The sequence below is a fragment of the Falco rusticolus genome, chromosome 4 (assembly GCF_015220075.1).
Source record: "Falco rusticolus isolate bFalRus1 chromosome 4, bFalRus1.pri, whole genome shotgun sequence".
Lineage (NCBI taxonomy): Eukaryota > Metazoa > Chordata > Aves > Falconiformes > Falconidae > Falco > Falco rusticolus.
The window spans coordinates 40,621,141-40,648,315 of record NC_051190.1 but is presented as its reverse complement, the minus strand read 5'-3'; the positions used below and the strand labels follow the sequence as shown (position 1 = coordinate 40,648,315).

General features: G+C 38.6%; 1 protein-coding gene across 26 annotated transcripts in view; it reads right to left on the bottom strand.

Moving 5' to 3' along the window:
* RBFOX1 (RNA binding fox-1 homolog 1) overlaps window positions 1–27,175 on the bottom strand; it is a 955,581-nt gene that overhangs the window by 192,818 nt on the left and 735,588 nt on the right. The window contains exon 1 of one of the 26 annotated variants that reach the window (XM_037386475.1): window positions 9,388–9,466. The exons of the other annotated variants lie outside the window; for them this stretch is intronic. The gene's annotated coding sequence lies outside the window, so the exon portion shown is untranslated. Of the gene's footprint in view, window positions 1–9,387; window positions 9,467–27,175 lie in introns of those variants that run through there. 26 annotated transcript variants of the gene reach the window in all.

Here is a 27,175-nt window from a genome sequence, read left to right as displayed (position 1 = left end):
CAACCTTGAAGAATAATCTTTGCCTGTAACTTTCACACTGCCAAATCTCTACAATTTCCCACAAACTAAACAGCAACCATAAAATTTCCTCAGGAAAGCAAGCAAACTGATGCAAGAGGGAGCAAACCAAACCCGATTACCTTTTACTATTCCAGATGAAGAAGCATACATAATATTAGAATCAGCGACACTAAGTAACTTTTCCAAGTTATTAAAGACAGCAAGCATTTTTAGATGTGATTATCTCCCAGTTTGATATCCCAGTTCAATCTGCTGTTTTCTATCATTGCAAAGAAACCGATTCATTGCTGTCAGGAAATTGAGATCTCGATGTCTCTGTGACCAAAATTACCAGCACAGTACACGCTGACTGTACAAACTTTCCTGTTCTCTTACACTGCTTCTTCACAAGGCAATTCCTCCTTCACTCTACATTGGTTTGGGGACTTTTTAATGAAGTAAAATTCTAAGCAGTATATATGTGTTGCCCCCCGTCTCCTAAACAGTGAAAAGCAAACATGTTATGTGTCCATCTGTCAGGGAAGTGAGAAAACCAGATTGTCAGACAGGAAAAGTTTCTTCTTAGTGAATTGTAGGTCTTATATGAAAATCTAAAATTCATACATTTAGATGTTTTATAGAGGGAACATTGCAAGGAGCATAGGGACTTAAGTTGATAAACAGTTACACATCCTGAAAGCAAAACCTTCCAGATATTATAGAGATATTACATTTTATAGTTTACACCAATATCTGCTGCAAAGGATTAAGGTAAAAATCTTTGAAAAAGGCACATTAACTCTCATCTACTTACTACTTGGTCTTTACACCTGAAACATCTGACAGCACTCAGTTTTGAGGAAGAATGCTTGACTAAAGTGCAAAAGATGCTCTAAAATAATAGCAATGAGATTGCTACAGTTTTACATTAAAGAACTAATTCCCAACAAAAAAAATGTCATAAATTTTCTAGAGTTTTTAAACTATACCATAAAATTAAAATAAGGAAAATATCCTTGACACTCTCCAGAAGTTTCTCATAAAATTGAATTATGTTTTAGAGTAAATCAGTCACCAGAATAACTTCTGCCTTAGAATGGCAATGTTACTTGCCGATATAGGGTTTTGGTTTTATTTTTAAATTAAACCACAGATAATTTCAGGAACAAGAAGAAAGAAATGAATAGTGTACCCAAATCTGCATCCCAATTTATGTAAATGATAAAAAGGTAAACTTTTAGTGCCACTGGAAAAGAACACAGCCCTCGGACATTATAACAAAGCTAGAATCAATTCTCCTATAAATAATAATAATTTATAGGCTAACAGCTGGATCAGAAGGTTTGGAGTCCATTTCCATAGCACTGGCCATTGTCCCAACACATCATCTTTGCCACTGAATTACGAAAGGACTTAGAATGTCCCACATGGAACATCTGAGGTTGCAAATACAGTTCCGAGCTGTTCTGATTTGAATAGATACTAGCACAGGATGCTTTTAAAAATATTTTGTATGGTCTCAGGGAGAATAAAAACATTCCTGAAACCACCCTGTTATTTACATTTCTTTGTCTTCCTTCCTTTCTCTAAAAATGCCATAGTTCAGTGATAAGCTGGCAGAAGAAGGCATGGTTTCCAGCGGGTGGTGCCAGTCTCGCTGTGGGCTCCCAACAGCCCCCGCTGCCCCCCGCAGCGCCCTTTCACACCTACCGACCCAAATCTGCTCATGCATGTGGGTGAAGAACACTGGGGAGTCTGATTCAGGTTAAATTAACCCGGAGCAAACTGGTTAGCTTCACCCAGATGAGTTTCATGGCCCCGTTCAATGAACGGCAACACAAACAGTTACAGAGGTGCGAGGAAGGGCAGAACTCTCTCGCTCATTTGCAGCGTCACCTTGTTTCCCCTTGGGAGGGGGGCGAGGTACGGAGACAGATTTTTCCAGCATCCCCCAGAAGCACAGTGCTACCCAAGAGAGTCACAGGAGGTACAAAGGCAGAAGATCCAACCTGCCTTTTGCTGATCACCCTCTGCAGACTACAGACAGAGAAAGCACTGGAAATGCTTCGGTTTGCTACAATTGTTAATGTATGCTCAAAAAAGGGGCAATCCTCTAGAAGCTGGTGATAAAACATTGCCACAACATCAGTCAAAATGCCAGCCTCAGTTACTCAGAGTCATGTCGTTCACGGAGCCACTGACACCTGCCCGCCCCTCCCCACCCTACAACGTCAGTGACGGGCCCGCCGCAGACCTGTCCGTGCTGCGGTGCAGCCTGGGCCTCAGGAACACAACAGCTTGTGGCACCGCGATTTTTAAAAGCCTTTTGTCAGAAATGAGGCTCTAAAAATACCTGACAGCCAAGTCCAACCAGGTACACTGAAGTCTGAACACAAAAGGACAAAGCAGCACAAGTAACGCTCAAGGCCACCGTTTGGTGTCCCACGTCTGTGTTACGCTGATACTTCAGTACAGCACCGCTCCATTTTACTCTTGGGGACCAAACTGAATTTTCTCCTCTGGAAGTTACCGAAGCAGGCTTTCCCCCCTGCCCTTACCAGTTTTCACCTTTTTATCCTAAAATCACAGACCGGGCAAACAGGACACCCCAGTGGTATTTCAACAGTCACTGCGAAGCAAGAAACTGCACGTTGAAGGAACCAGAACATCCACATGCTAACAGGTGGTCACTGGAAGACACGTAAAAGGAACTGTCCTCCAATACTGTAAATCCCAGGAGCCTGGAGTGCCTGCGACCAGACACAGACCTGTGCTTCGTTTGCGATTCATTACGGTGCCAGACACGTTGTAGGGCAGATGCGTTCGGAACAACACGGCAGCCCTCGGCCCTTTCTACTTGATGCACCTGGGTCTTCCTTCCAGAGAAGCGGCAGGAGAGACTGTGTGCACAGTTTTTATCATGACCTAGACTCACAACATGTCCTGCCCATTTACTTGGAATTTGAAACCGCTTGTAGCCACAACCTAAACGTTGGGTACCACAGCCCAGCCCAGGAGAAATGCTGTATTACATGAGACTAGGTAGGGCATGACAGACACTGAGGGTGAAAGAATAAAACACTGCAATGGCCAATTTTATAATTAATCCCTGGGTAAACTATAGCAAGCTGTTAATATCAAGAAATCTGAATCCATTCAGATCTCATCCATTTCATGCTATTTTTTCTTCATCTCAACTAGCATCACTAATAGTCCTGTTCCCCCCGGGCACTGATTTTGTACATTTTCATATATCTATATGGACTTCATACATTTCTGGGCTGCAATCATCGATTAAAACCTGTTCTACGTTTCTGTTACAACGCTCCATTACCTCAAGCCCTCCAAAAAAGAAAAGAGGGACAGAAAGAAAGTTTAACTAACAAAATTACAATGTCAGTCTATTAATATGATATAGAAATCTACCTTTTAGATAAACCTATTATCTTTGTTAAGTTAAAAAAAAAAAAACACCACAAAAGCAATGCTTTGTCCTATCACAATTAATAGCCCACATGACTAAAAATAGTTTTTGCCTGCATAACTGTGGAAATTTTTAAATTCCAGCTATTTCAGCAGCACTTCAGAAAAATCAAAGAGCCTCCTTTCTTTATGAAAATGGCACAGAAGTACAGGAACCAAAACCTGTTATTCAGTGTCCTTTTAAAAAATGGAACTGGCAGTATTTCACCTTACAAATAAGGCATACTTATTATTTAAACAAACAAAGCTGACTTTAAAGTTCTAGATGTTAAGCAGCTCTGGATGACAGATGCCCTGTCAAGCAGTAGTTTACAGCAATGTGTCTTGTGAAGAGGCTACATACATTTTCTACAGCACTGCATCTAGCACCATCAAAAAGCATGAAAAACAGTTCAGAAATAGTTCTGAAAGCCTTTTTTGCTTATGGCTTTATAATACCATAAGCTCAGCAGCTTCCATATAATAGAATTTATGTCATTTTTAATGTTTTGTATTTACCACATAAAGAAAAAACACAAATGAATACATAACAGAAAACAGTTTATTAATCTGTCTTCCTTTTCAAAGAAAAGATGACAACTGATAGGTGTTATTACTTGGCTTCCTTATGCAAATTTATGGGATACATTTTTGCGGCCACATTAAAAATGAGAAACACACTGCGTACCTGAAGCCACACTGTGAGGACTAAAGGGTAACAGGCCTGCTCAGCAAACCGCTTCCTGCAGAATGGGCTCCGCTACAGAATCCCATAACATCTTGGATCCCCTAATGATCCAACTGAGCGCTTCCAAGGATTTAACAGAGAAATTTTTGGACTGGCACACCCTTACAACAGGGATGTTTTTTCTGTACAGTCGACAGCTCCAGGCAGGACAATGGCAGTATGTGAAACAAAAAATACGGCACAGTGCTTTTGGAGTGACCTGATTTAGGCTGTTCTTACTTCCCTGTCTGCTTCTGCCAGTCAAATGAAGAGGCATAAACACTGGCCCTAGTATTTTTCCATACTTTGTACTTCCCTTAAAAAAAAAAAAAAAAAAGCCTCAGCTTGAAAACAGTGTTCTGACACAGAGTAAAACAATGTGTTTTTTTTAGTGAAGACGTGTGCTTGAAGATATATCAACAAAATACATGATAGACATGTGACAAGTTCAGCAATTATGGCACATGGTTTATGATTTCAGGATAGACAGATGGATTTATTTAGCTATCTATAGTGTGTGTATGTGTACTGCACAGAAAATAATCCCTCAGCAATCCAAAAGCAGAAAACTTTGTTCAGTTTGTTTGTTCTTGTCCTATAGGATCAAATTAAATAAGGAATTGTGATTACAGGTGACATTTTTGACATTTCTGTCTCTCTGAATGGGATGAGCTAGCTGAGTCTGAGCCAACAGCTAACAGGGGCTTTCCTATATTTTAGCAGTCTACTTCAAATTGTTAATGCGTGTTAAAACTGAGCTTGCTCATATTCTATACTTTAAAGCATGTAATTTAAAAAATATTCAGTAATGTGCTCCTGAAATATACCGTGCCATCAGCAAAATAAACCTCAAGAATAGAAAGGAGATAAAGAAGTTTTAATGATACACAGAGATTGTTAGTCAGGCTGTGAAATAGCTAGGGATGCCACTTCTTTTGTTCCTTACATCTCAACCAATCTACCTGTTTACCTGTTAAAGAGACAGGTTCTTGTTAATGGTCACCTTTGTATTTTTGCACTTGAAGTAGCTATTTTATCTTGGACTGTAACCTTAGGCACAATCCCTGTAATATAAACATATGCTTAACATGTAGCCCAGTGGTAGCCTCTGTAAAACCAAGGAATTGTGTTTAAAACTTTACATATATGCACTGTACTTGCTGCATGCTGAGAGTCTTAAAAAAAGAACATTTATTCTCTGGCCTCAAAAAAAGAAAGCCAGGTGAGCTTGCTGTTGAACACTTCTCAGCTTGTATGTCACTACAGAGATCTTTTGCATCCATTACTATAGCTTCTTTAAAACAAACTAATTAAAATGATGAAGAACTCTGTCAATGAAGTAGTAAAGTATAGAACAATGTTAGGTTTTTTTCAAACAAAACTTACCAAAGCCAGAGAACATAGGGTGAAGATTGTGTATCTTACCAATAAAGTATGAAATGCAGACCAACCCTTGATATGTTTTACAGGTGGGTCAAAATAAAAAGTAGTAAATATTTAGGGATTTCCACTCAGGCCCTTGGTATTATTCCTCTTTAGAAGTTAACGCTTCATTATCACCCTTTCACTGGTGCCGTTCTCCCTTGCAAGTGCATTCCGTTCTCACCTGGGCAGCATCGCCCCAGTCCCCTGTCACCAGGACCCCAATTACAGTCCCTCTCCCCACTCCCCTACCGATGCAGGCAGAACAGGCTCTGAAATCTTAGTCGGGGTTACACGCATCTGCTGCTGAAGGGGAGACCTGTTAATTTCATTATTTTGCTTTCATCTTTGGGTATTCTGCTTTACGCTTTTTGTTCTCTAATTTTAAAAATGCTCCTTGTGATGCTTTAAAAGCCATACCAAGTAACATTAACGTAGTGCTGGCAGCTGAACACTGTTATTAGATAAAAGTGGCTCTAATGCATTAGGAGGTGTTGAGTTAATAGGAAAACAGCTTTGATTCACTAGCCCCTGTCTAACATGCCACTACAACAGAAGTAAAAAGGCAGTGGGCAACTCCCCTCTAATCACCTCCTGTTAGCTGCAACTATAGGCAAATTGCTAGTGAGGATTAAGTGGGGAGACTATCACAGGATCAGTGTCAAGCAGAAAAAAAGACTCAATTTGTGAGCAATCATGACTCCCTAATCACTTCTCTAAGAGCTTTAGGAATTACTAACAGTAGTCTTTAGAAGCCTGGACACATCACAAGTACCGACCCACAGAGATAAGGAATCTCTTTTTACTACAAACATATGATTATGACCGAGATAGAACACTGAAGTATACAGATAATAAAACAAGTGGAGGCTGAAAAAAACGGTAATTTGCCTTCACCAATCCTGTACATTCTTCAGATTACTGAGATTATGATATATGTGTGTCAACACTGTGAATGCAAAGGGAGATAAGCTAAGACTTGTATGGTTTGGAAGGCAGTATTACCAGCAAATCTGTCAGTTACAATGTAGAGAAAATACCCATACCATTGCGACACTGTTCCACACAGCAGCAGTGGGAGAGATTCTGCCCATTCCAGATTTTCAAGCAGTTGCTAGAGAAATAGCCCCAGCCAATTATTTTATTCCCAGTTATTTTTACTTTTAGTAAAAAAAAAAAAAAAATAAAATGAAAAATGCAAACACCTGCTATTTAATTCAGAGACATTGATATTGACTTTCATTTTTAATGTATCGTAACCCTGCATTAGATTATAAAATTCAATAGAGACTACAAGCACTACCTGTGTAACACCTGACACATCTATAATTGTTGGGGTCTAAAGATCAACATGGCAAATAAATTATATAATTTTAGAGATCACAAAGTTTTATCCTGCCATGTAGTCTGAGTTGCAATACAGCTGGCTCGACTGCTTGATCAAAAATTACATTTCTTGCTATTGTTTTACATGACCTAATTTCTTAGCGTAAAAAAGATCACAAATTATGAATATTTAGCCACATTGAAAAAAATTACTATGTTTCAGCATAAGACATTTTTCAAAGCTACTACAACGCTATCTAATTGTTAGGATGCATTACTTGATACAGGCACATCAGGCTACTGCTCACCGAGTGGAAGAAAACATGTAACACATGCAAATGTCAGGATGAGACAGGACTCACAAATACGTTTATTGTTTGCACGTTTAAATATGTTTCAGCATTATAAAGGAGCAGTTATATTATAAAATCAAAAGGAAAACACATCTTTACAAAATATAATATAATTTCATCAATACCCTTCTAAGAAAATAGCAAGCTAAAACAGTTTTCAGTGTTTTTACTGCAGTATGTCACAGTGTTCCTGCATATCAAAACTTGGCATCACTAATGTTAATATAGGGAAAAGGAATAAAAACCAATTAGGGCTCAGTAATCAATCAATGAGAATTCCTCCCACTAATGTACTGATAATCTCACAGGCAATAAAAATAAACAAACAAACAAGCCAAACAAAAAAGCACTGCCCTCAGGCTGTCTATGCATCTCGGACTTGAACTGGAAACCACATCTCTGTACCAACATTATAAACCACCTTCCAAGAAGGAAACAGGTCCTTCCACAGCAAGGTAAGAACTCCTAATTAAGAGTAACTGAAAACTAAGAATGACAACATGTGCCACATAGAAAAAACACATTATGTGGATTATTATTAAAACAGTACCAAGATACACTGAATACCGAGACGATGTTATACTAGCTTATTTACAGTACACATTTTTAAAGACTGACAAGAGAAAGAGTACCTGAAGTTTTTAAAATATTTCCTTTCAGCTAAAGTGCTCAAAGACAGATATATGACATTTATATGTATATCTTTAACATTGAAGACAGACATATAGATATATCTATGTGGGATGTAGGCTCAGTGATCCTTATGGATCCCTTCCAGCTTGAGATATTCTATGATTTCATGATATAACGTGCAGAATGCCTGTACGTATACTGTCTAGGTTGGTATTAGGTAGGAAGGCTTTTGTCTGTCTTGTATCAATGCTTTTAAATCACAAAACAAAAAATGAATACACAAATGCAGGACAAAAATAAAAATTAAAACCCTTTCCAATGCTTATGTTATATAAATCCAAAACAGCTGTATTATACTCCTTGTCTTCTTATCTCTCAAGAAGTATTGCACAGGTTAAAAACAAAAAAAAAGTACGCCACCCCATCCTACCTTCAGTGCAAACACATGAACAGTGGGTGCTTTGTTGATGCATTCTCTCATCTGCTCCTTTCACAAACAACACTACCAATTGCATGTGCACATACATAAAGATATATATATTTATAAAAATTGCTTGGTACTAATAAATCAACATTAACTTTTTTATTTTAATTAAGAAGTTTCTATATTCTGTAATGTGCTTCAAGACACAAGATTCTCAGCATTGCACTGTATTATACTCTGAATTAACAACAGCAAATTTCTTAATCCTGCTATATTAATTTGAAATAATAAAATACATTGCATAGTATTATAACATAACAACTTCATAAAACTAATCAAACCCAGACATCCAAACCCAAAATGGAACTCCTGCATCACGTATTTCCTTTGCACAGACTGGACACATGACCTGGTCAGCGAATCAAAAGGGAGAAGCCCACGCCATCACACACACATGTAAACGCTACCAGCACCCATCGCACCAACAGTGTGCTAAACTGTCCTCAGCTGGTGTGAGACTCCCCACCAACAAGATCACTCATCTGCAAATGATATTGCAGTGTGATTATTCCATGAAGAATCACAAAACTTAACAATATTTGTGATTGCAAAACAGAAACTATTTTCATTAGCATGAATCCTATAAAAGTCTTGTTATAAAAAAGGAAAAAACACCTAGCATCACCAACAAAACACCCCACAGCTTGCCCAGTTGCCTACCATTAACACCCATTTGCTAGCAGTTTGCACCCTCTCTATTCAGCTAAGGTTTACCAAGGGCCAATTTTATTTAGCCTGAATAACAACACAATGTTTATCTGTCTGTGCAGTGCAGTACTCTCTGGAACTAACAGGCACACACTGCAACACATTTCTTGCCTTCTAGGTCAGCATTAACTCTAGTTTTAGCAGTTGTAGCTAAAGGCAACTGTACTGTAATCAAGCATCACAGGGATGGATTTGCTTTTTTTTTTTTTTTTTTTTTTTTGTTGCTGTTGCTGCTTCCTTGCAGAATCCCCTATTTTAATATACAAACTCACCCCACTGTGAAGCCCTTGCAGGGTTGGATAGCCACGAGAATGTTAGTGGCTAGTGGTTAGCTCCATGGGAAGGAAGGGGAAAAAAAAAAAAAAAAAAAAAAAAAGAAGGAAAAAAAGAGGGAGAGGGGGAAAGAAAAAGAAAAGCTTCTTTAAAAAAAAAAAGGCAAAGCGTCAGGGGTATGCGTAAGAGAAGGGAAAAAGGATGGAAAATTAATAATCCAACAGGCAGGTTCCCTCAGTGTTATTAATCATGCTGCTTCTCACAAGCTAGAGAGGAGCTGAGATTTGCACATGGGAGGGGAGGGGAATGTACACTATTGGCCAACTAGCTCATTCCTATACATCTCAGCCAATCCTCCTTTTTTTTCATCTTTGCTTCCCCCCCTTTCACCCCTCCCCCCTCGCCTTAAGGTACAAATATATCTGAGAAGCAGTTACAAAACCCTGGAAGATGAAAAATCATGCTCCCAGGCTAGGCAATGCTTGGTCCAGTTAATGCACTATAAACTTTATTTGAGCTGACTTCTCATTTGATCCCCTTGTGACAGGGTCAGTGAACGGCAAGCAATTCCATCCCAAATCATGCCATAATCGAATTGCTGCCTATTTCCCGAACCTATAATGAAAAAGGCAACCGAAATAATGCAGGTAATGTTGGCAGCCTCCCCTTGCTGTCGTACATTATTACTGCCGATTGCTTGCCTCCATTTCCCCTGTACTCTAACAATGAATATATTTCACAGCTCACTTGCTTTACTGTGTGGGTGGTATGGCATAGACACCTACATGATATGAAAGAAAATCTAAAACAATAGGGTTTTGTTTCTGTGCACAGCACCTAACAGGCTGCTGGTAGGAAAGGCAATTTTGTCAAACTGCTACAGGAAAAAACAGACGACTAGTGAGGCTTAAACAAGACTTTGGGTAAAACCACCACCAACTTCTTTTTATCTATTTAACCCCGGTTTCAGCCGGTGATCTACAGAACAATTCGAGCGTTTACTGACAGTCCTCAATAAATTACATTATACAGCTGCTTCTAAAGGATTATTTTAAAGTTAGGGTTTCCTAAACAAAACGCTTCGGAGACAGGAGGCATTTCTTTGCCAATACATGTCTTCTGAAAGACACACGTATTCACAGCCTGAAACACATCCTGAGAATCAGCTCCGCTGGAAACAGGAGAATCTCTATGAAGTCACTGAATCATTATAACTATCGATGCACCATTTGCCATTCCTACTTTCCCTCGTCCCCTCCCTGGATCGAGCGGGACACGTACCGGAGGGAGAACTGCAGGATTCAGGTTATGGCCAGTCACTTTAGCACTCCTGTCCACTAGCAACCTCGAGCACGACTGCTTTTTAAAAGCACAGAATTGGGCTGTACAAAGCAGGCAATAATCATGAGGTAATTACATTTTCAAATGACATAAATTAACCACAATTGTGAGGAATATTCCCTTTGATCCGCTGCTGGATGGCATAAATATGACTGTTTATATAACCCATTACTTTGAATCTCACTTCAGAAGAGTTTGAAGCGTGAAGCATGGCAAGCAAAGATTTATGTAATGAACAAAAAAATATATTTAATAAGGGCATTTCTCTGCTTTTGCCTCAAACACGCATACGATGGAGCCCGGTGTGCATAACAACCCATAGCAGCACCCTATGCAAGATCCCAGCCTGACCTCTGTCAAAGCCTGGATTAGACCCTAAACTTCCAGCCAGTCTATCACCTCGTGCCAGGGCAAACTATCACCCCAGTCCCCACATGAAATTCAGCCCGTCTTTTGTTTTGGCCTTTGAAGACATTTCAGGGCAAATACACCAACTCACTTTATCATAAATCAGCATCCAACATTCAGATCACATTACTTATCACCTCATGGCACTGGCATAAAGAGGAAAGAAAGAATCAGAAAGGATCACAGCTGGAACACGAGGAGAATTCTGACATAATATTTGAAATTACAGACAGTGCATTTCTATCACATTAGCACCTCTGATAATATTGACAAGGCTAAACACGATGGTGTACAATTGTAGATTTAAATGAGCAGAGCTTTACTGCACAGCAGTGACTTTAAAAACACCAATTTTCATTTTATCTGGATTATAATTGTTAATGAAAGATGTTTTCATTAATTGGCCAGTAACCCCATTTCATTATCTCAAACAAGAGAAACAGGGACTGTAAGTAGGCATTGTAATTTTAAAGTAATGCAATCCCTCATCTGACTGGAATACAATATGAATATTTCACTATTTGAATGACTCTAATTTTTCACTTACTGCTCAGGCAGAACTGATTTGAGACAGCATTCCATTTTTTTTAAAAAAGATGCATGGGTTCAAAAGTGCATGCCAACATATGGACACAGAGAAATTCTTTAAAAACTCAGCACTGGAGGCTATGAAGAGCAGATCTTATACAGAAAAAAAAAAAAAAAAGATCAATATAAAGAAAAAAATTGTTCTAGATGTAATTGAAGTCATACATTTTTACACGACTTCTGCTATACAGCCAATTACTGCTATTTATCAAACAGCAGACAACATTGAACCTGGCAGCATAAAAAACAAATTTTACTAAGTTAGGGAAAAAAAAAAAAAAAAGAAAAAAGAAGAAGTCATCAGAAAGGAAAGGAAAAAAGATACAAATAATAAATAATTCAATATTCCTGAGGAAAGCTCTTGCAGAAAAGGCCTGACTGATTCAAACATCAGACGTGAGGCTGACAAGAGATATATCGATTTAGACAATTCTATCATTATTATTCCAGCCTGAGTCCTTCAGAAAAGCTGTTCTTTTTGCCCCTGTTTTTATTGCTGTAACTATCAACCTTTTCTCTTATACCTTCCTCTCTTTGAACTTGTATTCATTATGGCTTTAATCTCAGCCTAGCTATAAAACGATAAATAGAAATCCTAGTCTCATTTATTTGAAATGTAAGTTCAGGGGTTTTTAAGATACAATGCTGGAAAATATTTGCTTTATATACATGTGACTGTAATGCTTCCTTAAAATAGGTCAAGTGCTTCTTGAAGTTTCTAATTATAAGAACAGGCCTTCGACTTCAGGATTAAATACATGCAAGACAACAGCACCGTTTACCTCCAATTTAACTTTGCTAAATGCACACCTTTACCAAACTTACCACCGACTGCTGCTAAGTTTACTTTATACATTTCGGTAAACTACAGCAAATTAACCTAATTTTTTAGCTTCTTTTTCATACCTAAATAGGACTATACCACTGTAGATGTTCTCAAAAAAAAATAAAAAATATATCCTTGTAGGTCAATGCAAATCAGTAAAATGAAGCTGTATAATTACTGGAAGAAAGCATTCCCCTATTAGGCATCTGCAAGCAGAACTATTTCTTCGCTGTTCGATGTGTTAATTATAACTAGATAGGATATGCCACAGAAAATTAACAGTCTTGCACAGACATCAGAGGTAAACACACAAAACAGGAGCTGCTTAAGGGTCAGGAGAGCAAGTCAATTTTGAAGAAAGATAAAAGAACTGTCATGTATATGATTGCTTATGAAAGAAAAGAGGGCAATCCTGCCTTGTTATCATCAGTTAATTAGGCACTACAGTCAGGCATGCATACACTGCAACATTTGCCATGGTAATCAAATGTATTATTCAAATGTGAAACAAAACAAAAGCAACTGTAACTCTGACAGGGAAGAATACAATCTGCCCACACAAAGGTGCTGAATTAACTTCACCTGAGAGTTAGAAGGAAGCTCAGGAATATGTTCTATTAACTTTCTCAAACAGCACTGCCTTTTAATTCAGACTACAGTTCCACTTCTACAGAAAATACTCTTCCAAATGTGATACACATGCAAGGTGACGACCTTTGCAAGCAAAGACAAGGGTAATGAAAAGCCATTGATAGTGCGGCAGGATCCCGTTATGTCTTTAATATAAATATGACAGTGAGACTAACAAATGCACTCTTGACAAAGCATGCTATCTCATGAGTCAGAGAAAAAATAAAAAAAAATAAAAGAAAATAAAGCAATATACAATGTTTTCCCTGTCCTGAGCTATAACTGCAAGCAAAAATAAAACTAATAACTGCTCTGCAAATGGTGTGATGACACTGTGTGATAACTACCCTTTCTGTCTCACTAAGGCTTATACCACATTCCTATACAACCACTCTTTTTCAGTTTATACAAAATGGATGCTTTTGGTCTCATTTCCCTTCGACTGCTCAGAAGGCATCCAATACCAAGTTCTGTAACAAAATTAGGCTATTAGCCAGGGAATGACAGCAAGGTAATGGTTTCCTATTTCTTAATATTAAACTTTTAGACAACATAATTTTCACATCATCTGTTTCCTTTGCACACGTAAAGATCAGCAAGAAAAATCCCACTGGGCTTCTTTCAATTTAGCCGAGCTGTGTGACCCCAAAGTGGTGACTCTATATAAAATGTGTGCTCCCTGCTAGGACTCAGGGAAGGGAGAGCAGGGCACGCTCCCGCATTCAAGCTTGTAGAAAGACTGGGAGAGTTGGGAGAGGTGAATGCCAATTAGTTGAAATTGTTCCTCATCTCAGCCGGTAAGATGGTGAAGGACCTGGAGACCAGCAGATGCCGTCGGACACAAACACCCCAACACCCCTTCTCCCTGTGCATCGGGGGATCAGAATTACCACCCTGCGCCCCTTAAACATGAGGAAGGAACATCTGAAATGGTGATAATGGCCCGGTTCTTGGTGACTCCCCGCCTCCTCCCTTTCTTGCAGCGTGGAAGCAAACCATCAGGGCCATGGACTCCTCAAACCAGCACAACCACCACTGCCTCTGAGCTGCCAAGTCACAGCCTGAGAAACCTGAACTCCAAAAGCAGACGGGAGGCTGTCTTCCCCCTGGAGCTCGAGTTCTACTTCTGCAAGACCAGAATATAATTTCTACTTTCTCATGCCCATGTTGCAGAATCTGCTCTGGAGTTCAGATATTTTTCAACTTCATTTTCTTGCATGATAACTATGGCTTTCTCACATTTTGCCAAAAACCATGCAATATGCAATAAAGGAAAACATCTTTGCTGAGTGTGCAGGTACTGACCAACTTGAATGATGAAATTATTCTGCAAATATCAGTAAAAAGAAGTAATAAATATACAAAATTATGTAGCAGGGTATTATCTGTTATGCCATTATTTTGAAGAAAGCTGCCATCAGAAGATATATACCCATAATGAAAATCAATACAAACAAAACCTATCTAACAAATCTGTATTATTTTTTTTGAATGTCTCCTTTTTTCTAATTCCTCCTTTTCCTGCACAGTATTCTCAATGTTTGACCATCTCAATCAAATACTATAGGAGAAAATAACATGATACAGAAGTCTCTCTCCTGATCAAATTAGTCTAACATGGATCAATACAAAACCATAGTGCATCTGCAGTCTCAGAGTCTTCAGTGTCCAGGCATACGGTAATCTGTGAGAAAGGAGTAATATCTGTTTCTTTGGCACGGAGATTTTCTTTTAGTCAGTCTGTCACTTCCCATTTCAGTTAACAGAATGTTGAATGCAGCTCATCCTTGGACAAATATTACAGCTCTGTATCGTACAAAACGGGAGGAATCATTTCAGGGTGAAGATTTAATACAAAAGCAGATCTGCAAGGAATTCTAAAAAACTTCAGAAGACAGAAATACACAAATACGAAAACATAAAACTATACATACACCCTAGTTTTTCCCTAATCCTTTCAGAAATGCCTAAAATTTATTTTGAAAGAAAAAAACACAATAATAACCTCCCCCCAAATAAATGGAACCAAACAAACAAAAAACCCCCTTGAGGCAATTCAACTTTCTGGCCTTGCAAACAGGTCTTGTTTTTCCTTCTAATCAATGCAAATGTTTACAGTGATCACAGATAGAAGACCTGACTACTAAATCAATTAAACATTCATCTTGCTAATATAAACAGGTATGTTTTCATAATGCAGGGATGCCAGTGTCTTCTGGTCAATACACAAAACATCTGGATGGAGGAGTGCTGTGGGTACCTACCCAAAAGCTGGCATTCTGCAAAATTAAGTCCATTTAGTCCTTCTTATATTTTACTGCATTTAGAGCTGTCAAGACTTATTTAGTTGGAATTTAACGTGAGAATGAAACAATAACTATCTGAAATTCACAGCTCACTGTGTTCATCACCCCGTTTACACCTGCACTGCCTACCGTTCCAGGGGCTCTCACTGAAACCTGTGGGACCTTTCTCAAGGATTAATAATACTCACCCTATGGAGGCTCATACAGATATTTGACATTTAAAGAGAGGCATGGCTACATATGGAAAATCAGCAGCATGCCTGTCACACTAAAATTGTTGAAATATGTTAAATTAACCAAAAATATTTTCCCCTTCTTACTATTCTACCTGGTCAAAATAAAAGATTAAAAAAAGAAAACAAAACACCCTTTCACTTTTTACCCCATAAGGCAGCTACCACTTTTATGTCACACACCAAGACCTCTCTGACATTGTTTTATATCCACCCAAACTTCTGATTTCTGCTGCTATGTGGAAACACCTTACACCTACACGTAGAGTAGCAGTGAGGACATACAATTCTCATCCTTTAAACAAATACATCCACCTTGCTCTGATTACCAGGTAGTTCTTTCAGAGCTTTCAGCCTCACTCCACTTGGCAGGCTCCATGGTAGGATGGCACACAGCTCGCCCCGCTCTCCCACCCCACACCAGAGGCTCTGCCCTCACCCGTGGGCTCCAAAGAGAAAGAGGAGTCCCCTGAGGGGGGGGGGGGGGGGGGGGGGTGCTGCATGCAGGACTGCACATCCCACAGCTTCTGTACTGTTTGAAGATAGGCGCTGGCCTCTGGTTATCTGCTGTTGCCTATGTCATCGCATCAAACCAAACCAAAGTCTGTGTTTTCATGGAATACTACATAAAGTTAATTGAAAGCCAAAAATAAAATATGAAAGTTAAATACCTTTCTTCTTAACAGAAGTAATTCTTACACCTGTTAATTTCAATGAAGAGATGACAAGCTAGACTTTTTTCCATAATTAAGAGTTTAATATACCTTTTTTTCTTAGGTATTAAAAAATTTATCATTTTAAAAAATCAGATATACACTACCTTAGATTTCCAATGAGAGGTTTTTTAAAAACTGAACATGAAATTTTAAGAGTAGTGTCCAAAAGTATTTCTATCTTAAATAACTCTCATCTTAGAGTGATCTCCATTTGAAAGACATTTTAGTGATAATGGAACTAACTTTCTAAACCTTCCTACCCCCAAAAGAAGAGAAAAATAGGTCTACAGCAGCAGAACTTGTCGATAGTATATACAAACATCTACAAATAAAGCTGGGCTTCCATATCTGCATAATTCAAAAATGTCCATGAACCCCCCCGCCCCCCGCCAAAGATCTTTAACATATAAAGTCAGAATTTTTAGATTACATGACACTTTGATAGTTCAAATAGTGCACATCTTCTTCCAGTTCCTGAAGTTATACTATTTCTTATTGACGCACAACATAAAAACTGATTTTCAAGAATAAGGGCCAATGTGGCACCACAGCATTATTACGAGGAACTCAATATTTCAGGCTCTTAATTTTAAGATATTGCAGTTTTATCAATTTTTTCCACACTTTAATTTGTTTGATTAGGCAAATGCCATATCAAAGCAGTGACACTAAAGAGAAATTTCATGCTCTTGAACTTCAGTAAGAAATGCCCACCAGCAAGAAAGTGAATACAATACAATCTTGAATTTCTAAGGCTCATCTCAGTCCCAAAGAGAGCAAGTAGGTGGTGCTTAGAAAAATACAGTTGTCTGGGAAGACTAAGTGCATTATGAGAAGCTTTTATTTCACATGACTATTATTTCCCAGTTATAATAGTGTCACATGATATTTTCTCTACATCAGTGGGAAATAACAACACTTTGGGATTTTAACAATCTCTCTGAATGTGTAAAATAAATTAAACATATAGTACTCTGCATTATCTTTCAATGGGATTGTGCTCCAAATGGGTATGGATATGATTATAGTATTAGCTTTTCCTCTTTTGCATTTAGAACATTTTCCCCCTGCTCACAATGATAGAAAAAAAAAGAAAAAAAAAAAAAGAGTATCCTCAATCCACTAAAATAAATACTTCTGTTATATTCTGTTGCTTCAACAATGAATAAAGCAACCATGCAGGTTTATAATATCAATTCACAGGGCTCTTTCTGCTTCACTGAACTGTTACTGAAAGGTTCAGAACAAAGCTACAGGCAGATCGGACAAAGCTGCTGTAACAGGATTTACATTATACTCAAACTGATAAGACCACATCAGAGAAGTGCTCAATCTTCAGTACCTTTGATTAGAATAGCACAAGGACTGTGAGTATTTTGGCTCTGAGCACCTGATCACAGCATCTGTATTACACCTACTAGCTTAAGTGTTGATCCAATCTTACATCAGTCGGATAATTTACGTTTCCTCCTTTTCCTTTGCTCCCTCCCTGTCAAGTGCGTTGGGATGGTGATAAAATGGGAAGCCAGGAAAGCAACAGTAACACTTAGCTATCTATTATACAAAAATAGTTATGAAACAAAACAAAGTACTTACATGTTAATATTTTTTGAGATCTAAAGTAATTAAACAATTCTGTTTTCAAATAATTGACACACTGCAGTGGAAGGAGGGAGACGAAACAAGGAAGATCATATCCCAAGGGCAGGCAAACGTAATGCTCAATAAATAATTAATTAACTGCCACCAGGTGAAGTCACTGCCATGGATTTCTTACAAGCAATGAGATTCTTTGTGCAGACTTAGCTACCGCCACATTCCTGAGTATGTTTCTGCTTAAAGTAACTGCTATGTTTCAATTCCATCCTTTTCCCTTCACCACATTTATCTTTGCAATCCACACTGACTACGCCAGACTACCCCAAAGAATCTTTTTGTTTCAATTTTAGACATTCAACAATTGATAAACACTTGATTATAAACCATTTGCACCTGACCATAAACTCAAGGCTTTAATTAAATAAAGCACAAAAGCAAACCATGCGACATTTATAGAGCATGTGCGGTGATGTCCTGTGAAGAGGCGAATCCCTGACAGGTCCTTGCCCAGTGCCATGGCCAACACACTGGGGTTGCGTCCCCAACACGAGCAGATGCCGATTACACCTTTTCTGGCAACCAACATGGCATCGTCCATGATCCAGCCCTTTTGACTTAAGCTGTCCTAGTACTTGATCAACAGCTCAAAAATAAGTATAGCAATTAAAACATACATTGCTTTTAATATCCTAAGCACAATGTCTGAACTCACCAGGGAGGCAGGACAGAAACTGCTCCACGCCAGGTCTCGGGACGGATTCCTGCTGCCGCGAGCGCTCTTTGCCTGAGCATTCTGCACTGCACTGCTGTGATCAGGCACAGCTTTGGGGCTCTTATTACCTCAAGCAAACCTTGGCTTTGGAAGTGCACATTTTCTGCCCAGAATGAGACAAAACCTGAAACAGAACTAACTTGTGATCCACAAAACTCCTGACTCAGCAGGAAAAAATGCAAACAAAGGGAAGAAACATCTTTACCAAAGTTAGCAGGAATAAAGTGTCTATAGCAACTTTGCTTTTTGGAATGAAAAACAAAACCACCATATACACTAAACTTTAGTCATTTGAACATCTCACTAAAGAAACACCCCATCACCCAAAGTTAAGACAGCAACATAGTGGAATATTTACAAAAGTCTGCAACTACTTGTTAAACCACTGCATTATTCACCTATAGCCTGTTAACAAACATCTTTGTGCCAGAAGAAATTAATTTTTAAGCATGTGATACACATAAATGATCTCACGCTGTATCAAATGGTTTGATTCCCAGCGCTTAGTTACAAAGAGAAGAGGTATGCTCTTAAACACGTCGGGAAGATGCTCCTGCCTGTGGAAGAGGTTTTAATGGCTGTATTCATGAAATCATGCACACATGTGCTCAGCAACTTCCACTTCAGCTGTAAACTTTGCTTTGGCTGTATGTTCTTTGGCAGCACCTGGTGGAATTTGGATAAAACTACAATAACAACATAAAAGTTACTACAACTCTGGTATTTTTGTATAAATACTTCTGGTGAAGTTACTTCTTAAACGATACACAAATCACAAACTTCAAGTTAACGTGAAAACAGACAATTCCTTGGGTTTTATAAAACATCAGTGGGAATTTTTGTAATATGAACTACCATATTACAATAACTACAATATTTAGCTTTAGTCTTGAGATTAGTAGTGAGCTTGTTTTGCACTGCTCTAGTGAATAAATAACAGTAAATAAAATTAAAAGATGCCATCCGTTTAATACAACATAGAGGAAAGAAAGGATTTGGTATTTACAGTAAATTAACTGTCACTCACAAGAACAGATCAAGTAAACTGACACCTCTATAGAGAAAAATACAATGAATTACCATACATGTTTTTAAAGACATTTTAGAGAAAGCATCTGACCACATTTTGTACTTGCCTCTGTCACCGACTGGTAAAACATTTTCAATTCAGTCATTAGCAGAGAGCAATCATTCAACCTAAACAGAGAGCTAGTAGGTAATTAGATATTATCTGCTTGTGGTGCAGAGCTTCTAAAATTGTCATGTCCTATCAAAAAGTATTCACATGGGGGGGAAGGAGACTTCTGCTCAAAGTAATACTATAGGAAGTACTTAGCATAATATGAGCCAGTGGCTGTCAAATTAGTCTCGTTTGAAATACTGTAATTAACTGAAGGGAGCCTAACACACTTATCACAGTTGGCCACTTGTATTCAAATCATGCTGAAGAGTTCTGAGGCCCAGAAACATTTTTTCCCTTTATTTTTTTCCCCTCTAACAAAGCACTAAAACACAGCAGCATTTTACCCCAATAATAACCTTTAAAAAGCATATATGATTTGATTTATTTTCTCTTTGTACAGTCTAGGAATAAATCAATGAAGAAAACTACTGACACAGGTGAGACCTTTTACAGAAGGCTTTCACCTTATTAAAATCTATGTTAAAACAAGACGTGATGTTAAGAAGTAATTGTACTGATGAGCAATATCCACACTTTTTTTGTGCCAATCTCTTCCATTGAAAACAGTTTTGTATTCGTGTATTTCCAAATGCACTGTCCCCTTTAAAATTTGGCTTCGAGATGTCAAACATGTTTGTCAAGCAGCGTTCAGACATACAGCATGAGATTACTTGACAGCCACACATTCTGAAATACCTTGCAGACCACTGCACATCACTCCAGCCTATCTTTGCTATATTTATTTTACGAACAGATAATACTATATGCTGAAGGCTAATCCAAGATGTGGGATGTATGTCAGTTACTAAAATATTACTGTGACACAGAGTTTTCTGGTAAGCACAGACATAACGCTACCCATTTAAAATTAGGATCTAAACTTTAAACAACAGGACCACTTCTCTTTTCTCCAGTGCCTTTCACCTGAGCACGATCAAGCTCTTTACAGACATTAAGAAACTGAACCTCACAAAACCTCCAAGAGGTCTGAAGAAGGGTATATGTATCACTTAACCCAGAACTCAAATACAGCCACCTTTTAGGTGAAGCACAGACGCATCAGTGCATCCTGTAACTGCTTCAGACAGAAAATAAGGGAAAAACCTGCATCCTGTTAATAAATGATATTCTAAGCTACACCTTTAGTGTCATGGTGCATGATGGCAATGTCTCATAACCAAAAGCAGACGTGCCTTCAGCATCCTGTCCTTACTCAGAGCCTCAGATAAACCTTTTTGCATGTTTCCTATTCTGTCAGAAAGTTTGCAAAGCTATCACTAACATCAGAGGCTTTAACGAATCAAGACAAGATCAGACTAATTTCAGATCTGTGAGCTGGTACTGTGTGTGTCTCCAAAATAAGCCCTGCACAGGCTCACAAGATGTACTGACTCTACACCCCGATCTGCATGACTGCACGGTTCCACATTTCTGATATCATAAAAAGACACCCCTTTATAGTCGGTAACTCGGAACCTTGCCAGTCAGAGGTAAATACATTTTTCAATGAATACTTTCAGGCTTTTTTTGCTTACAGTTCAACTACCTTAAGAATTTCCCCCACACACACACCCTTAACTTTTCAGTGGCATTACAACCTTGTTTTAATAAACAAGGTTGGTGCACTTTAAGTCATGCATATCTTTTATTTACTTTAGATCTGCTGTCAGGAAAAGGGAGAAATATAGTAGACAAAAGGTCCAGCAACCAGAGTTCAAGATTCAATTTCTTTAAATGCATTTACTTGAAGGATCTAAAAGCCATGTTATAGTTTAATCTTCCCCAAACCATTCAGTTTCTGCTAGATTTAGCACTTTTGTCCCTTTGTATTCACAGACTTCACATAGCTTCTCAGAGGCTGGCAGGCCAACATATTAGAAATAAAATGCAATTCTGGTATCTGACACTTCAATTTAGCTTCTTCAGTAGCAAAGATCATCAACTGCACTGCTTTCTCCCATGACAGAAGATCACCTAAATATCACTTAACTGATGTGAGCTCTGTTGGTAATGCATACACTGTCTCCCCACTACATTACCACCATGCTGCCTAGAACAAAAATCAATTTTTAATTGACTGAATTATTTGAGGAATGTGGCCCATCCACTGTGCACTGCTGATAGACTCTCCCACTTTTCCTGTCAGCAAAGACTGTAAAATTTCAAGCATCTTCAATACAGTAATTCAAAGATTTATCCAGAAGCCATATGAACAGAACAACATCACAATTTTTTCAGTATCACCCCTCCATTGTTCTCTTTCCTGGCCAGCAAAGTTAGGTCTCTACACCACAGCACAAACGAGAGAAAGCACTGACATAGGAAAGATGACGAGGTTTTCACCAAAATTAAAATTATGCAAAGAATGCAAATAGATGAGGAACACAGAGGACTATAGAAGACTTGAAAAATTCCCTTTAGGTTTGGCACTGAAAGTACGCCAGTGCATCATACTGTACAGAGTACCAAAACCACAAGATCCAAGAACACCATGCAGCACCTGGCCCCAGCAGCAACCAGAGGACAATTTCTCAGGCAGGTATCATTCCTGTTTTCCTCAGGTATCACTACTACCTTGAAATACAAACCCAAGTGGTTAAGGCAAAGGGTTGACATTAAAAAGAAACATTATACAAATGAAAATACAGAGGTGAGTGGGTATAAAACACTCAACAATTTATCAGTAAACACTGCAGTAAGCAGTTTTATGAAACACAGTGTAAGGTATTCATTGAATATTTTGTACAGAGACCATAAAAGTTTCTGCCACTTCAAAGAGTTTTCTGACAGGTAAGGTGCATAAATTTACTAACTTCTATCTCTCCCTTTCTTACTGCTCAAACAAAAGACAGCCGTGCTGATGTACTAAACAGAAATTTCCAGCCTGGCACCGCAACCCTTTCCAGCATACTGACCTGCCAAATCTCGCACTGCACCCATAGCAGTTTCAAATGACTAATTCTGATCAATGTCAAAAATCAGTGCAGTTCCAGAAATTACACATTTAAGATACTGATATCTTGCCAGTAAAGATATATATGAAGATATGTTTGGCTTGAGTTTCTGAGTCTCATTTCACAAAGGCCCAAAATAGGTATTTTTCTTTCACCGCACACGTCAGAGCTTGACCAAGTAGTCAACAGGATAGTATTTTTTCATATTCCCTGGGTATCACTTCATGAAAGTACCAACTTTACTGGCATTTTCCAGTACCACTGCAAAGTAACATCATGGCATTTTATGCCACAGCCTGCTGGACCACGTTCAGCCAGTGGAGCTGTGTTTCAGGAATTCAGCCCCTGATCTAACCCTCTGTGAGCATGATGCTGCCGCCCCCCCAGCCCAGGCAAGGGGGTACTGCAGAGCAAGCTGGCATGGGCACTGCTGCTCCTTTGGGAGCAGTGCTGCTAGCTCCTGCCTGTTTAAAATGTTAGCAAAAGCACGTATCCTGCCTCCGGGGCCGTTAGGATTCTCCTACCACTATTACCGGATCTGTACGTTGCTGCATTACCTGCAGTACAAATTTTAGAAAACTAGGTATAGTCATACTTCTACCCAATAAACTAGAACACATGGTTCAGAGGGGGGTTGTGCTGGCTTTACGAAAGCTAGAAGAAGACAGAAATACCAGATCTTACATAAAGTTGGAGTGACACAGTAAGAGAATGCCTGATTCAGTTTAGACCTGTCAGTCCAAAGCAAGCTTGTCAAAGTTTCTATCAGATCAGCACCTTGTGCCCTGTTAGCATGGCATTTCGGAGGCAGTACTAAAAATCCTAAAATCCAGGCTTCCTGGATCATCAAACCATTCCCCATATATTTGCTGTCAAAATTCACAGATTCTGGAACTTGATACTCACAGAAAACTCTCCTCCTCCACTTTAACAACACACACAAACTTTTTTTTTTCCCTCCCCAGAGCTCTATCTACTTTAAAGCTGCTCCATGAATTCTGGAAGTGGAAAAGAGCAAAGAAAATACTTCAACTGATAATTTTTGGGGGTTTATTTCCTGGTGATTCAAGGCAGTAACACACCCAAAACTTAACCAGATGTCAGACAAAAACCAGCCACCTTGAAATATGGGAAACAAGCCAGGTCTCTGAGTATTTCAGTAACTGTCAATCACTATTTCAAAAGCAGTGTATTTAAAACTAGATTTATGTTTTAAAGAAGACAAAAGCATGATTAAAATTACTTTAGAATACCAGTTAAAAATAAGAGTAGACCCTTTCACCTTATGTTTCAGAATCAGGAACATGTTTGTGGTCCAGGCTGAAATGTACATTTCATATGCTACTAATATCCACTTCCAATACACTTCTGCCTTCATCCAAGCACTCTTGAACTGCTACAGCCCTAAAAGCATCCTGGATACAGTGACTACAAGGAGCACACAAGATGAATATAAGACAGAGCAAACTTCTACTACTGTCTTTTAAATACATTCAGAAAAGGGTCTGTGACTCCAGAAATGCTGTTTAATATGAAGTAATCCAGGAAGGAATCTCCTTAATCCATGGATTCTATATGGACCTTGAATTTCTGTTCTCCAGTTCACATGGAGGCAGAGGACCAGGCTCGCAGCCCAGCAAAGCTGCACTGCACTGGCTTTCGTAACACCATGTCAAGCATTAATTCAACTTAGTAACTGCAGAAGCAGGAGTCACTGAAAACCACGGTTTCCACAGCCAATGCGCACAGAAGCCCCATCCCACCGACAGGCAGTGAGGAAATCCTCAGGCAGGTGTCTGTACCTCTGCCCCAGCACCCTGCCTACCTCCACTGAGCTGTACAAGCTCAGGGCTTCTGTTCAGCCTAAATGACTGCTTCCCCCAAGAGTAAAGGAATACGCTGTTATTTATATATAGATATTTGTTTATGAAGTTTTTGTTAACGTAAAACATCAAAACATAACAATAACTGAAATTCTAAACACTTTAATTACCTATGTCAAGTAATTAACTTGTGATTTACTGGCTACTTAACAATAGCTCTATTAACTCATCTTCATGATAGGACTTTTCAATACTGGTAGACAACTGCAAACGAGCTGCTTAGGGAAATTAATTATAAAATAAAGAAACATCAACTTGCTCAACCAATATAAATGACTGGATTTGATCTTAAACACGAATGAAACTTGAAGTTGCTGTTCTATTAACACTTTGGACCTGTATACCACAGCTCAGCTTTGACAAATCCAGTTTGGTGCTATAGTCCATAGCATTTAAATGCCAATCCATGCCTTTGAGAAGACTCTAGTCAAAATTGTTCATTTGCTGATCATGACAATTGAAAAATTGGGGAAATGTTTTTTTTCTCCTCTTAATGAGACAAAATTTAGCTCATGTATCACTGTGACTGAGAGTACTGGGAATGAGTCCACAATGTAAAAGATTCCAAACTTATTTTGATAAAACCAGCAGTAACACACTACTCGTACAGAGTACATTCCCTCTATTAGTGCTATTTTACAAATGAAAAAAAAGAAAAGGGATAGGTTCAAGGCAACATTTTCAAAGATTACTTAAATGGCTGCAGACTGATTGTTTTTTCTGAGGCATACATCATCTCTTAAAATGAAGCCTCTGTGTCTACATTCTGGCATCCAACTGTTGAAACACCTAAGAAAACAGATTTCCCCAAATGTAAGAAAAGCTTATTAAAGCTCACAAGAAGTAAAGCCAGAAGTCCTGACAGTTTGGTCTTCTGAGTTTACCGTTGGCTATCTCATGGTCCTATGCAACTCCAGCACTTACTTGTACAAGAATTGTGACTTGGCACTCTCTGCAGAGGCGGCGGCAGCCCTTCGGTAGGTGCCAAAATAAAGCTCGGTTATGTTTGATTTGATGCAGTACTTGGAGTGGTACAACACCTAAAGTTTCCTGCTGTTCCAGGTCGCTACAGTGAAACTGGGACTAAACAAGGAACACACCAGCATACAGATTTATGTTCCTGCAATATGAATTCTTCAGAATAAACCTGAATTTTAAAGTCAAGTTTATGTTCTTTTACAGTTGACAGGAGGTACATGTAAAGCACTTGTATGAAATATTAGTATTCTTCATAGCTAACCACACAGTGTAAGATGGTAAAGTATCGCTGAATTGTCCCTCACCAAACCGTAATGCTTTGTCCCTCAGATCAGCAGCATTACCCCAAACGAAGAAATGACAATTCTATTAATTTCAGCATTAGCCAATAACACGGCTTGCCATCATAGTAATTAGGCCCATAAAACCAAGCAGGTTACACTGGTGGGGCAATATTATAATCTCTGGTTTATAGAGAAGGAAACCAGAGCTGCACATCAAAAAAGATTTATCCATCATTGAACAATGATCCAGTGACTGTCAGCAGTATTTAAACAACATAGTGTCTTTGTTAAAATACACCTAGCAGACCTCAGTACTTTTTGTTGTTATCTATGTAGGATTTCACACCAAAAGGTGTCTGTGGTTTTCCATCTACTGAAAGCCATTAAGAAATAACCTATCTTTTGGTCAACTGTCTTCTACTTCATTAATTTTTGCTTGATGTTTTCTAAAGCATCTTTTTTGGGGGCTCTCGTAGATTGCAGGACAGCCTGCAAAGCTGTCTCTTAGTGTTTCAAAATCCTCAATGCTGCACAGAGGAAATTCTGGAGACATTTGTGTCAGTTATTAACAGAATCTTCTGTGGGGTTTTTCAGCTCCCTGTTCCTGTATTACGTATTAAATTTACTTCAATTTTACAGTTTTCTAAAATGCTACTTCAAACAAGTAATGATGGAAAACAGTCTGCTTCTGGCTACGTGCAGGCTATATGCTGGCTTTTCAGCTCACACACACAGAATACTTCAACCTATTTTACTTAATTTCTATTTAATTGTTTGTGATAGCAAGTTTACATCCATCCTTGGTTTACAGAGCTGCAATTCCTTCACCACATTCCAAATGTTTTTCTTTGGCTGCAGTCCCTAACAGCAACACAGTTCCTCTCCTCCCATCAACTTACTGCTTTACGCTACAAACCCTTATGAATTTAATTTAGGTATATATACTGGTAAAAATATTTAGTATAATTCAGACATTTATTCTTTTCTATTTCAAACATTCATTTAATAATGCTAGTCTATTAATCTGATGAATGCTAAGTACAGGACAATGTGCAGATACCTAATTTTACCCAGAGGGAAACAAAG